Source organism: Tribolium castaneum, chromosome 9 (genome assembly GCF_031307605.1).
Source record: "Tribolium castaneum strain GA2 chromosome 9, icTriCast1.1, whole genome shotgun sequence".
NCBI classification, from domain to species: Eukaryota; Metazoa; Arthropoda; class Insecta; order Coleoptera; family Tenebrionidae; genus Tribolium; species Tribolium castaneum.
In genome coordinates this window covers 4811118-4826585 of record NC_087402.1, presented here as the reverse complement: position 1 = coordinate 4826585, position 15468 = coordinate 4811118, and the positions used below count along the sequence as shown (strand labels likewise).

General features: G+C 38.7%; 1 protein-coding gene across 4 annotated transcripts in view; it reads left to right on the top strand.

Moving 5' to 3' along the window:
• The first annotated feature begins 1566 nt into the window (after positions 1-1566).
• LOC663093 (uncharacterized protein) overlaps positions 1567-15468 on the top strand; it is a 30878-nt gene continuing 16976 nt past the window's right edge. For 3 of the 4 annotated variants that reach the window (XM_008193894.3, XM_008193895.3, XM_008193891.3), the window contains exons 1-2: positions 1572-1718; positions 10307-10361. The gene's annotated coding sequence lies outside the window, so the exon portion shown is untranslated. Of the gene's footprint in view, positions 1719-10306; positions 10362-15468 lie in introns of all 4 variants that reach the window. The other variant, XM_008193893.3, reaches the window with a different exon arrangement.

The window sequence follows — 15468 nt, the reverse complement described above, 5'->3', positions numbered from 1 at the left end:
CTGAGCTATTGTCCAATTCTCAGCTTGACTGTCTCAGTTAATCGCAGGATAATTTAGTGAAACTTTTGTCATCGTGTACAGGAAATTAATCTACGATTGTTAAAAATAAAAAATAATAAATTACGTGGAAGTTTTTTCCCCTATGTTTTGGGGTTTGGGTGGGTGTTCGATTCCTTGCCAAATATTCTTATTGGTGTTATGATCCGCGTCCAATAACCCGGACTATTACCGTGTTTGGTTTCGGGTCTCTGCAATCCCTCGCCCCAAATCCCAGCCCGAGAATCCCGTTTCAATTTTCAGGTGCAAGCCGGCAGATAGCGACACATCTGCTCAATCACACGCCTATCAATGCAAATTTCGGCTTATATTTGCTTTGCTAATAAAGTGCGGGAATCAAGCTATATGTGTGTCACTGATTTGAGATCTCGGGATCAAATTAATTTGATATTTGTGTAGCAATGGCGGCGGTATGTATGTGTGAGCTTTCGGCAATCTGTGTGTGTGTGCCTTTATCCCAATTTGCTTCTAGCGTGATTAGTCGATTTCATGCCTCACCAAACCCCTTACCCTACGCCGCTGCTAATGGCAAGTGTTGTTAACTTTATAGTGGCAATATTTGCCTACATCCTAATTAGCGTCTTTGTGAATTAATTTGACGCCGATTTGGACACACTCGGGGAAAAACTGAATGTTGCATTTTTGCGTAAACAAGTTTTTTCCAGAGTTTTCTAAAAGCTGTATTAGCGAATTTCTTGCTCAAATAAATTATTAATGCCTCAGAGAGTATTATATTAAGTTGGAGAAGCTGCTTGTGTGGTCTTGTTAGAGAACGAAACTCTAAGTAGATTATTAGTTATCCTTAAAGGATGTGAAGCAATTAATTGTTGGAGAAAAGTTGTGCTTTTATTGACATAGACCTCAATGAGGTTTTAACACTTTTGTAATTTTGTAATTTATCGGTAAACACACCGTATAAATACTGCTTATATCATCTTACACACGTTTCTCGAGTGACGAGGTCATTGCTAACACCAAACAATTTTTTAGGTAATAGAAGGAAGATAATTGTTTTGTGCTTAACTGTTTAGTGAACGTAATTATGGTTTTTCAGCGTGGAATGTTTGCAAAGTCATGACAGTGATACCAATCGGTAATTGTTACGAATTAATTTCCGGCATTCCGGAAGCCTTTCGAGCTTTTTACAAAGACCAACAAAGTCGTGCTTTTGCGATTTTGTAATTTTATTAGATGGTTGATAAGCCGTGAACATTAAGAAATTAAGGATGATTCAACAATTGCAAAACGTATCAGTAGTTTCATCTATTAACCTTGCATATATTTTATTGCAAAATGATATCGACAATTACTCAATAAAATATTGTTTCAAAACTGGAACACTTTTCTGGGACCCGGCCCGCAAATTTTCCGGAAACTGCGTTCACTGTCACTTTTCACACACTGGACCGGAGTCGTGGGCGCGGTAGGACCTTGCTCTTCGGCTCCATTTTCGGTGTTAAAATTGCGTAAATCTCAAACACTCGACGGTTTCAAAGACAATAGTTGAATTCTTATTGCATGACCTAGAGAGGAAATCAAACGTTGGGATTGGAGCGCCTCTTGTGAGCTTCTGAAGGTATGGTGCTGTTCAGTCGACCAGTAGACTTCAAGACGTTCACTTCTCCCGCTGGTTTGAGCTTTCCCCCGTGCTCCTCCACCCGGTGAGTAATGACATTTTACCCCCCGATGACAACACCCTCGACATTTTTTAATCGGCGATCAGTGACATTCGGCGAGAGAAAGTGCGCGGACGAGCTTTCGGAGACGGTGACGAGCGACCAAGACACCAACCCCACTCAAAATTTTTTTGATTTTTCAAAATTTTTAAACGACATATTAATTTTCATGTATTGCCATTCATGCGTGTGACGTTTAATAAAAAAATTCTCATTTTACTCTTGAAATTACCGAAAAAATTTCGGAGACCCCAACGGGTGATGAGGACACGAACCCAGTTCAATTTTTTTTTGGTCATTTTACAGCGCTATTATTGTGTGTAGGTATGTCATGTATGTAATAACAGTTACGGAAGATGGCTATCAGAAAAAGTCAAGACAATACAAGAATATTTTTGTGAATTATTTAATTTATTTTCGAAAGAGAATCGCGTTTCTTTCTTTACATCCGCGTGCGTGTTTCGAGTGAAAAGGCGCGTCATCCGAGCTAATCTCTCAATGGCCATCGGCCATAAAATCGTCTGGTTGTCGGAGAAAAGTTAACAGTTCTTGTTACAGACGAAGCGAAACCGTTTTAACTGTTAAATTTTCAAGGCCATTTCACATAATTATTCCACATTCGGGTTAATTTAAATAAGTGCAATTTTTCCGTAGATAGAAATTAAGAGTCTCGTAACCTAATTGTTTGTGATTTATGGGTTAGAGAGGAATCAAGGAAGTTGGGGCCCCACCTGAAATAATTAGCGCCCCGTTGGCACAATTAGTCTAAAAGGTGTTAACATTGGTGCCATTTCCTGAAGCATTTTTTTTTAATTTTTCACGAATTTATTGCCGGGATTTTGCGTGTAACAAATGCTTGCAGCGATTGTCTCTGAAGTATTAATCATAGTGGTCTCTAGATACGTTATTTAAAAAATCGCGACACTTTGAATTGTCCTCGTGATTGTTTACCTGTTATTTATGGGCGCGAAAGTGTCGCTTTTAATTAATCATCATTTTAGGAATTTGTAAATTATATCATTAATTCGAAATGAAAATTTATTGCGGCTCGAGAGGTATTTCAGTGTCAACGGATTAATCAAATTGGGGGGCGTTTTTAATTAACGAATTTGAATTTATCGATTGTGGAATGTCAAGTTTGGGGGTTAGAGCGGATCAAACATTTTTATTATTTTCAGCTTCTCTCGTGCAATCCAGAAATTGGAAATGTCGTTTCAATTCCTCTCCGTAAAATATAAAACGATGCTCGAGCACTTGTTTCATCAAATCCTTTGACTAATTTCGGTAAAAATCGGCGGTTTTTGTGCGTCCGCTCCAGCATTGCGTTGTATTATTTCGAGCCCGGGCATTTCACGCTACATGCTTCAAGATTGATATCTCTTAAGAAATATAAATGATTCTGTCACAAGCATCGTCTATTGCCCCCCGATTTAATTTCGAGCGTTGTCGCTGGTGAAAAAATCGAATTTTCTCCTAGACTCTCATCTAACCTTTCAGCGTGCTCCCCAATTTGATTTATACATTTTCGAGTCGCAAAAGTGGATATTTCAATTTGATAAAACGATCCAGATTTGGCGCTAGTACATCGTATCATGTTTGAGTTTTGCATTCAGCGCAATTTCAGCGTCTGCTTTTGAAATTTATCGAAGAATCGGAACGATGACATCCGATTATAGTTTGATAACACGTGAAATAAGGCGAACGGTTGTGACAGAGCGATATCGACAACAGATGCTCGGATAGAAAGTGGACCGTGACTCGAATATGAGATGCTGCACATTGCTCGGAAGTGAGCGCTACAAAGGCTCGACACTTTCTTCAGGATCTTCCGTGTCACGAAGAAAACGCGCAAACTGGTCACTAGCAAAAAAATTCGCAAGACGACAGCTACTGTCTTATGCATTGCGTAAGCGGCTCTAAACGGTAAACACGGATGAGGCTCTACAATTGCGGAAATATTTAATCGCCGCTACTTGAACGGAGGACAGGAAAATTTCAGTTTTTTTGACTATTGTGTAACCGAATTTCGTAATCAAAAAACGGACAAAAGTAGAAAGTGAGAAAATAAACAGAAAATAAGAAGAGAAAAATGTTTGGTCGGATGGCTCGAAACCACTTCCTGCTAAGCCAGGTTCATAGATAACTTTGTACGCTTTGAGCGCTTTTGCCTAATTAAATTATTCTTTCAATGGACTAAATAAACGTCAAAAATTAAAAATATTAATAAAACAAACTTCCACTCCTAGCTACATTTTATCGCTATTTTCAGTTATACTATTTTGGGCAGTTTTAAGTGCTTTATTAAAAGGGTAATTTATTAAATATTTGTTTACCTTTCAATCGGCTTAAAACAATTTCTATCAACAGTTCGTTAATATTTCAAAGATTAAATGTAAAATCAGCTTGTTTTACAAATATTTAATGAATTACTAATAATTTAGCAGATTTTTCGTATCAGGCTAAACAGGATTATGTAATAATTATTATAAATAATTCAGAATAAAAATTTTGAATAATTCGGTTCTTTCGATCTACGTTCCTGCTTGAACAACAGAGTTTGATTCATGTGGCTTTTTGATTTCCCGTTCGTGTGGAAAACCCGTTCACTTAACAGATTGAAAAATCATGTTTTGCTTTGTTGCTGGCGCCTAATTGAATCTGGGCGCCAAATTTGATCTCCCTCAGCACACCTGATCCTTGTACCGTGGCATGCGGCTCCTTTATCGCGCCGATCTTGTATCAATGTGACAAAGCCTGCATTCGTGCGATTGTTTTGGCGTTAGTCACGTGTCGCTTTGTTCAGTTGGAGTCCATCGATTCAGTGGAAAAATTTTCATTCAGCGTCGTTTTTGGTCAATGATCCGCGCGAGCTGCGCCATACGGAAGCACATCATTTATATCATCCCCAATTTCCCTCCCACACGTGTGTGCCTACCATCGATCGCCTCTTATCAATCGTAACGACTCTTTGATATTCCATCAATTCATCAGCGACTCTATCGGTACAAGAACCGACACCGAACATTTATCTCAATCTTCTTCGACTCTCTCTTTCACGGGCGGCGTTTTCGCTCACCTTTCTCCCGGTTATGTGTGCCACACGCACGTAATTACGCATTTAAAAACCGAATCGTAAAAGCGTAATGAGCGAGCATCAATTTTTATCTCGCCAAACAACTGGGTTTTTGTGGGGCTGGGGAGGCGAATTGGATAACTTCCAGATTCCCGATTGCCGGAGGGATCAAATGTTATTGTATCGCGGTAATTGAAATTTCAGATTTTAGATGAAATTCTAAAGTTTCAGGTCGCTTCGAACTATTATTAAACTACTGGTAGAAAGCGATAAAAAAGCAGGAACTCCACGGTTTTCAAAAAAATAGAGAAAGTTAGCGCAAATTAAAATTTTCGTGATAAAACACTCACGAAATTATTAATAAATCTAAATGTTGCAGATGGAAAAAAATCAATAAATATTTCGTAGGAATTTTATTAATAATCGGCTTAACATAATTAGCTACTCATGCAAATAAATTTCACACCGCGTTACAATTAGTAGAAAAAATGCTTATGTAACTTTTTATCAATTTCAAGTTTCACCACCTTTTTCGTAATGTGTGCTATTGTAAAGTGAAACAAAGCAGACTTGTTGCACCCATGATCGATTTTATATTTTTTACACGCCAGTATGCAACTTAATAAAGCCTGAATTTTAACGATTTAACTGAAACGTGCTCAATCAAATAAACTGAATAAAAAAAATTAAAAATAAAGGAGAACATTTTTGCTTACAAAGTATGATTTTAAAATTTTGTAAACACTTTAAACCCTTTAGGGGGTATTTAACCACATAGGATTGCATTTTCACGCAGATTACGTAAGTATGCAAAATTTCAGTTCATTGGGACAACGGAACTCTTTCAAATTTGGCTCCAGAAATATGAAACAGACAGACAGCAAAGCAAGTTAAATAAAAATTTTAAAAAAGGTAATTAAAAATGTAACTTGTCTGTACCATGGGCACAATAATTGGATTTTGGTTCTTGGGAAAATAAAAGTCCTAACTGGGGAGCGGTCTTTAAGTCTTTCTCTTTGATTACTTTGGGGAGCGAAAAGTTTTTTTCCATTTTTTCTCTTTATTAATGGGGAAGATATTGACGGGAAATTTTGGTGGGTCGCCCTTTAAAATTCGTTTGTTTACGTTCGCTAAGGTCACGGCTGAGGTCGCCCCAGCCAGTCTTGGGCAGCAGTCGAGCAGAGAAAGTATCCTTAGCAGATATTGAGTCGAGCGGTCAGGTTCAAGGCGTCGAAAAAAATGTGAAATCGTTTTTTTCTCGGAGGATGATATCTCGTCCGAAACTGTACCACAATAAAACTGGAACGTTTCCTCATATTAAAGAGTGTCACTCGCACCATAAGAGTTGTATTACCGTTCTATATGACGGCAGTAATTTCGCGCCGAGCTTGGCGAGAGAGTTAATATTACGAAAAGTCACAAGAAGCCGAGCTCTGGTGCCGACAGCGCCTCTTATTGATAGCACTCGTTGTGAAATACAAGCCTCGACGACGTCTCAAATTACTGTTAATAACGAGCGAGGCCCGCAATAATTCCAATGAAAGTTTAATGAAAATTTACAAAGAGGAGTGAGTTCATTAATAAAAGAAATTTTATTCATCGGTTTGTGTTTATAACTGGAATTTTGGACGAATTTAGTTGGATTAGGGGGTAATATATTCGTTGGTGTAATTAAAAAGGAAATTGGCCGTAACTGAACCGAGAGGTATTGAATTTGCGGAATCATAAAATTACAAAGACAGGATAAACGCCGCCGAAATACGCACAGATTAAATCGTAATTCGTGTCAAAAAGTGCGACTCGCTGTCGTGTATTATATTAAGTTATGCGGGTTATTCAGCTCGTATTTTACCCTAAATATATGCTCGTGACAAATAATTAAACATTATGTTATACACATGCATGGAAACTTGCCAGGTTAAATGATATTTAGTATTTATGGGGTTTTCTAGCACATAATGAGACAACAAGCCTGTTGACTAATTGAAGGTTCGTGACATCGTAAATTCATTCCAGGGCGCGTACATTCCACTATTTCTTGCCTCTCACAACTACGCCGACACATTTTTGCCCTTATTAGAATATTTTAAGACGGCAGGAACGCTAACAAGACGTGCAAGCACTATCTATTGAATTGTTTTCATATTCGTGCGCTAGTAAAATATGAAGTTATGGCATCTCATTCACTACTTCGCTATAAATTGGCTCCTTGGAATTTCATGAAAAACATCTTGTTACGGAAGAAATCAGCACAAAGAGCGCACATGAAATATTAATGGGGGAGGAGGCGGTACCATTGACTTGCCACGATATTAAATATGGGAGAGATGATAAAGAAATTATAATTGCCAAGTTCTGCATACACAATGAGATTTTTTACTACGTACCCACGCTACGTACCGAATGGTTGTGGGCTTACAACATCGATATTTTCGCGTGAGCGTCAATGGACAAACAAGATGATTAGCAAAAAATTGAGCCAAAACACCAAAGCTTTGCTGTAGTAGTTTGGAATAGAAATCATCTCTAATCAAGTCAATGACAAGCGCACACATCAGAATAATTAATATTTATTTTTATAACGAGCAAACAAGTCAATAAATTAGCGCTTCTTTCAGTACCAATCACACAGGTACCACTTCGGTTTGCTTCAAACAATCGCTTAATTTTCTCTCAACACAATCCGGCTTTCATCGAAAACAAACGGTGGGAGTCTTCTTATTTGCAATCCAAACTACAGACCCATGTGAAGACGTGTCAAAATGCAAATGTGGTAACATCGTGTGGGAGAGCTTATAATTAGTCCGAACCGGCATCTAAATAGAATAATATTGAGCAAGATTTATTTATATCTGCGTAATGATAGGTTCCTCTAGAAGTAAAACTCCCTGTCCTTGTTCCCACAGTCGCTGGGCAACATCGCGACAATTTATTTTCTCATTATAAAAGCCACGCTTTTGAACACGAGATTGCCGATATCATGCCGATTAAGACCTTCAACTTTACACCACGCCGATGCATTTTCCTTCTAGGAAAAATCGATCGACATCGACCCAGTTCTCAACTCACGCGTTACAGTAACAAAGCTCACGTGCTCTTTACCTTATTTACATTTCCCGGGGCGACAAAAAGTCTTTCATTTAGCGTCCCACCAGCTGACACTACTTCACTTAATGCCTAGGTTTCGCTAAAATAAACACAAGCGAAGAGGGATTTTTCGCCGGTTAGTAAGTAGATTATGAAAGGGGCGAGTCGCTTGAGTAATTACTCCACATGTTTGCGGTTCGGCCAAAAACAAAAATTGTTTTGCAATTTCGTTAAGCAAACGCATGTTAATGTTACAATTATTATTATATAATCTCGCCGGCGATTCGAACTAATTATCGCTATTTCGCCAGCGCCGGGAGCCAGCCAAACGATCAACAATGCGCCAAATTAATCGATCGTTGGATTTTTCGACATTGAACCGACTCTTGAATCATGCAGCCTTGGCGGAAACCTCTTCCACATTCTTGACTCTTTGCAGCAAGTTGTTCGGCACTAATTGGCGGAAGATTGTAGCTCTCTGTGCACAAACTATCGGCGCGAATCGCTGATCCAACTACAAGAAAACAACGAATTATTATCCCGAGAAGCAGGCAATTTGCGCTTCCCGGGAACTGTCCGGGAACGAAAAAACTAATTGAGCAACGGTGAAAGGAATGATTATGTCATTAGAAAAATCAACACCCAATCACGGTGAAAAAGGACGAAATTGTTTACTTATTTTTAATAACGAGCAAGAAAAAATTAATGAAATTTTAAAAGAAAGTAAGTGGTGAACGCTGAGCTGAATTTTTAAAGCGGCTGAGTTTCTAATCGCCGATTAGAGATCATAAAACATTTAATACCAATCGGGGAATTTGGCTCTACAAAAATCCCATTACGGGAAGTAAATTATTAATCGTCCAATTAGATCGGCTGTTCGGTACTCCAAGAGTACCGCTCCGAAGAGCCCAAATCTTTCGGTGTCTTGTCCCCAATTATCGCAATACCGCCATTCAAATTGCCATTTCGTCACCTCCTACGTGTCCCTCGTGCGCCCGCCATACAATATCGTCAATTTTCTTAATTTACGTGCAGCGAATTCAGCGGCGCATCGGTTTCATCAGTCGGCATTTCGGCGTAATTGTGTTAGAATACCAGAATGTCAACAATCCAATTAAAGATCCAGCCTTTCGACACCTCTTGTTTCGTATGACATTATTCTCTCGAGGAAAGCGGTGCACTTTTAATTGTTTCCGTTTCGCGCCTCTAACGATACGTTATTGTGCGACTTTTTAAAGGAGAATATTTTATATCCTCGTCGTAATTTATCGTAAATGTTTTATATCTGCTAAACCAGGCAAATGCGCTTTTGGACATTAAAAAGCAATTTACAGTAATGTAATCATCAACGCGCTAACGCTACGGATCGAGCTTTCGCAATCGCCCTCTGCGAAAAATTTTATTATTTTCTACGGGACGTAACGTAACAGTTAATGGGCCGGAGACGAGTCGGGGATTAAGAGTAAGCCGGAAGAAAGGAGTTTGATGGGCTAGAGAGGTGAATTTGCGCGACGGCTGGAGCGGAGCCACTTAGGTGCAAACCATCAAACACCAGTTTCGTTTCTTGCTTTCTGAGCTAAAAAATAATCTCAAAACTAGTACCACGGGTACTTTTACACAACAGCTGCTTCTGTTTAAACTGATTTGTATTTGTTGTAAGGAAATTAGGCCAACATGTGTCGGTACGATCGGTACTCTGAGAAAGTGCCACATTTTTTAAAGAAATTTACGCACATTAAAGTGTTTCTCAAAAAAGAGAAAACCGGTAATTGCAATTATTTGTTGTAAAAATTTGCCACAAACTGTAATTTTGAGGTTCTCAACGTTTGCCAAGTTTCGTGTGCCATTAGCCTAATATTCAAATTAGCGCATCTCGCTGACGGCACACATGTCTTGACTCTGTATATGTCGGCCGTAATTAAAATACAGCGAAAAATGCGGTTCATTCTTCGCATCTGTCCGAGCAATTTGTCGGGAGCAGGAACTAGACCGCAAACGGAAAATTTCACCTAAATTACTCGCAACGTATCCGACTTTTGGGCGATTTCGCGATTATTTTCCAAGTCGTAATGACAATTTCTCAATTGTCGGCGACGGCAATTGAATCGCAAACACTTTGTTACACGCTCTTTTGTAACATTTTAATACAATTGTGCCGATTTATGGATCGTCAATCAACAATGCGAGACTCCAATTAACCCTAATGGCTTTCGAATAAATTATTCGTTGCCACATGCCGATTTTCTGAAGACGGGACAATGTCAAAGTCGATCACTGGACCGGCTCTATTTACATTACTGTAATTAATTGCAAGGAGGAATTCTTCCGAAATTAATTTTGTAATGGACTGTGCTCAACACGCTATAACTATGATTGATGATTCAAATTCGTATTTATTTTTCCCTAATTCCAGGTAGGAAACGGGAATAATTCAATTCGCTTTGATTCATTGTGGGGCTCCCTAATTGGTAAGTAAACTTTTTTCTTGTCAATATTTACTCTTCCTACGCACTGAAACAATGGCCACTCTTTGAGCGGCGGGAAAATAATCGATTGGTCTCCGCACAATGGCTTTCCTTCGTTATTATTTCAACTTAAGACTGGATGTTGTTGTAAAAGAATCATTGTGGCAGTTGTATTGAGATTAAAATCAAACACGAGAGGGTAAATCATCCTAAATAAATATTGGCTGTAGTGGGAGATTTTTGGATGAGTCTATTCGATTCGAATCACGGAAAATTTCAAAATTAGGTTGAGTCTGGCTCTGTTTTATTGTGGCCAGAGGCGTTCTGATTGAGTTTGGCAAATTGGAATGGTCTGGAATCTTAATTAAGTCGTAAAGTAAATTTGATTGAACAATCGAAGGTTAAAAAATTGTTCCCCAGTGCTACAAATCGAGTTAAAGTCGTATGTTTAATGTGGGCCCTTAGCGAATAACGTCCAACTTTGAAATTAATCTGCGAGCGTTTTCATCAGCTAATAAAAAAATCTGTTTGAAGTTAGGGTAAAAATCCAATATTTCAAGTTGAAAAGAATTTTTAATATTTGTAAAATAGTATTCCGCAGGAAATTGGCGAGTCTCTTGGGGAATTTTGATATTAAATTAAACAAGGGATATAAATGGAGAAACACATCGCGAACGCAACGATTGCCCCTTTTACTTATTGCTAATATTTGGTAAGAGCTTCACGCTCTGTTAGTTTACTCGATTCGATGATTCCCTTCATAATCTAATCCAATCCGCAAAACCGAATTCGGATGCTGCCCGCCTAAAAACCCCGTTAAACAATAAACCGGCGAAAAACGGCTCTCTCTTAACACACGCTCAAGTCGCTCCAATCTCTCCGCATACATTATTCATATTCGAACAATTTCACTAATGACGTAAGAAGAGCAATGAATCATTCCGCTCGTTTCGATAACAACAATAACATAACCATTTGTTACGTTATCATTGTTCTTTTGGAATTGATGCGTCTGAAACAAAGACCTACTTCTTCTGACACAACCAGAGACATCAATAACGTTTATTGTACGGCTTAATGTGCTCTCACAGCAATTGAATGCACCAGCGAAAAAATTTTCACCAGAAGACACTAATGAAACGAGTTAGGGGCACTCAGACCAAGTACCTCCTGACGACCAACAATTACTTAAACAAACATTTTTCTGTTATTCCGCAAGGCTGTAAAGAATGTTGAAAGGCAAACAGTACTTCCTCGTACCACCTGAATTCTGATCTTCGAAACCACGTCTCATGCATAAAAAACAGAATTCAAAAATTGACTTTTTTTTGGATTTGAGGATAGCGTCTTGAAAATCGCGATAATTCAACCCTTTGCAGGAATAATAATCGTCGAGCACATCTGAAACAGGCAAAACAAAGGTCCAGGAAGCCGAATTTGCATAAAAACGAGCACCGCGATCTTGTAAACAGTGACAGGAGTCCTTTGACAATGGAACAAAGTGAGGAATGCCACCACACAGCCAAACATGGGGGCACACTCAATTCGATGATGTATTCTATTGTTTCCGCCTTAATACTGTCATATAACAAGCAATGGGGTGTGGTCATTAATAATGACGATCTCCTCGTCATGTACACCTGAAGCGCCATTATAATTAATTGTGATTTTAACGCGTGCCTTGGGACGGACATAAAAGAGCTTTTTGCCTTTTTTCCCTGTTGTAAAAAGACTATCAAGTTTAATAAATATAGATGGGTGACACGAAAATGCTTCATGTTTCATGGAAATTAAATTGGATAAACGGATAATTGCGTCGTGAATGTATGATAGGGGTTATTCGAGACGTTTTCGTAGAGAGAAAAGCTCTTTAAGAATAAGTCTATCAATTATTTGTTTCGTTTTCATATTAGTTTATGGAAAAGTTGGGGCGTTTCGTATTTCAGGGAAAAGTTCGCTCACTAATGAAGCTGCTCTGTTCTCCGACAAATATTGATGTTTTTTGATTATTGTCAATATTTATTTTTCCCTCGGTCTGATTTTTATGTAACTGTTATATAAGTCTGTTATCTAAACGATTTACATAGTTGATTAAAGGCGTTCACCATTAAAGAATTTTCCTTCTCTGGCTGAAAAGTCGAGGTCGAAATTTTCGAAAGTGGGATTAGCATATGTGATTTGTCAGTGTTTGCGGATGCACTGATAACAGATCGAAATGATAAAAGCTTTTCTGGCAAAGTTCAGCACGCGAACTGGCCGCGTATTTATCAAACACGTCAGACGTATCTAATTACGGCCCAAAAGCTCGAAAGCGCCGCTGTATTTTTGTCTAACATTAATTTCGCATAAAGCCGAGCTTTTAAATGCATTCGCCGTCAGTATTTAGGGTTTATTAAAATCCGTAAAACTAAACTGTAATGTTCTTTATTTACGGCCTCGCGAAATAACGTCGTTATTTCCTAAGCTCGGGCGAGGACGATAGCGCGCCAAAACGATAATTAAAAACAACATTTTTCCACCCAAAGCCGAAAAGGAAGTGCTCGGTCCTTATATACTCACTGACGTTAAAATTGTGAGTTTGGTGCGTTTTGTTCCACTGGAATTAATAAAAGTGTCCGATTTTTGTTTGAAATCGGGCTCGGCGATAAATTCCATTCGACGAGCTCTTTTATTAGTGTTAAATCATTTTTAAGCCGAAACGTGACAGTATTAAAATTAAAATTGAACTGATCTAAACTGATTAAATGGAAAATATTGTGATCTGTGGAAATTGAGCTATCGATTGGCCAGGTGACGGGTTGGGATTTTTGAGAGCGAAAGAGTGTCGAGGAAGAGAACAATTCGGTTATGGCTGGATATAAATCACACTGTTTGACTGAATTACGATTGTCAAAATGTGTATAACTCGCGCGATCGTAAATATTACTTTGGAATGCATATGTCTATGCGTTTTATATCTGAAGGTTTCATATTTCATGGTGGTGATATCGGGCTTTAGATTAGTGAGGTGGAAAATTATTTTTAAATAAATTTGCAAACGCAAAGATATGGTTTCCCATTTTGCAGAATAAAATAGCCCGAGTGCACGCTGACATTTCCTAAAAGCAACATTTTGGTTTGTAGGCAATATTTTGTGGTACCACCTCGAAGAGGTTGTAATGTTTGGCTTTATTTTGCAAATTTATCGCTTGCGCACCGATCTCTCGAACTCAATTTCGCCCCGACGACATTTTATTTCCAATATGCAAATTATCTCCGTGTAAAGTTTCCTCGTGATTAACTTTGAAAGTTGCAAGAATACAGCTCCGACTTCAGCAGTCAATAATTCGTTAGTCGAGAAACTCAGCAACGAATTAATTAATCGATGCAAACTCTTGTATGAAAATTGGCGGTAGAATAGGAGCGATTCATGTGTAAATTCGCGTATAAAAATGTGCAATAAAAACCGTGAATAATGCAACAAATTCGTTGCGTTTATCCGTTATTTAGCTTTATAGTAAATTTAAAAATGCGGTCGTAAAATGAAAACAATCGTACATAACGCCCCCATAAAACACGCCAGGACGGTATAAACGACACATTAAACAAACAACAACATTAATCGAATTCAGCTAGCGCCAATACGGCAATCTGTAATTTATCCACGGTGTCGATATTCCGTTAGGGTCTTGTAAATGGCACTTTTGGCATCGGTTTCGCTATGCAAATGCCGTCGTGGATGCGATTCCTAGGTCGGCTAATTAAAGATTCATAATACGAGGACTGCAGGATCGGTTAACTCAATTACGAACATCTGTGGATCCTGTAACTTGTCATCCGGTTAAGTGAAACCGGCCCGGACTTAATCTTGATTCGATTAGCTGATGGCCACCATTGCCACGACAAAAATCCGGTTAGGTTATCGACGCGGCTTAACCGCCGCATCGCATATTTCGCCACGACGTTATAGAGCAATAAACATAAACGCGCTATTCGACGAAAACAATAACAGCCATTTCGCGAAGGTACGACGGTGATTAATGGACTTTAATATCGCGCTTTTAACGAAAAGGACGCGCATTAGCCGAATGTCGCATAAAGAAGATTGCTGTTTAATAAAATTAAACGGACACCAAACAAAAATAGCCACCTTTGTTTTTTCACGAAAAAAATATAAGAAGATAACACCACGAATTTGCTTCTAATTTTTGTTCAAATAAAATTCAAAATTCTTTAAACTACCCTATGTACAGTCACGATCAAAAAGAATGACACTCTTGCCAACCGAGCCTGGTAGCAAATGCCCGATTAAAATTAAACCCTTCAGTTTACAAACTGTCGAGCTACTTTAAAAAGTAACGTACATATTAACCATATCTTGCGGTTTTAAGGGTGTCATTCTTTTTGATCGTGACTGTACCTACTTTTATCTTGGTTTTTATGGCAACTGTCTTGAACTCGAATTTGAACAATTACTGTTTGAAATAATTGCTTTATTTCATTCTTCGTCTAATTATGAATGGGTGTTTTTGGCCCGGTATTTGGTGTCGGTAAAATGTTTTCTGTGCTCGTCTTTGTGAATGTAAGATTGGGAATATGTTTATCGAGATCATCATTTCCATTTGTTGCATTTGCGTCGTCCGGGCCGTAGCAATTTCGAAACATATTACATATTCAGGAGGACAAATCTGAATCACTGGAGGCCAAAGCTTTCAGTCGGTAGGGTCAGAAATTGAATTCGTAGCTGGGGAAGCTTTTAAAGTTGATGATGGGTTCTGATTTAGATTAGTATATTACATTATCGAGGGACTCCTGACATGTAATCGCATCAGGAGCGATGCAGCCGTTCGGAAAGAAGTAAATTACGGCTAACAGCATCATCACTCGCTGGAAAATGTCACTGACATAAGTGATTCCGAGTCGGCGGCTTGTCTCGCTTATGATGCAAACCTTTTGATTGTTTTCTGGCATCTGCATGAGAATGGCTGGTTGTCACTGCCGACGACGTCCTCACTCGTTTTCCCATCAACACACCTCGATCTTGATTATGCAGACTTGTCGAGTGGCTTGTTAAAACGTAATTAGACCGAAAATTAATTCGCGATTCAGCGGCTCGAAATTGCGAAATGAT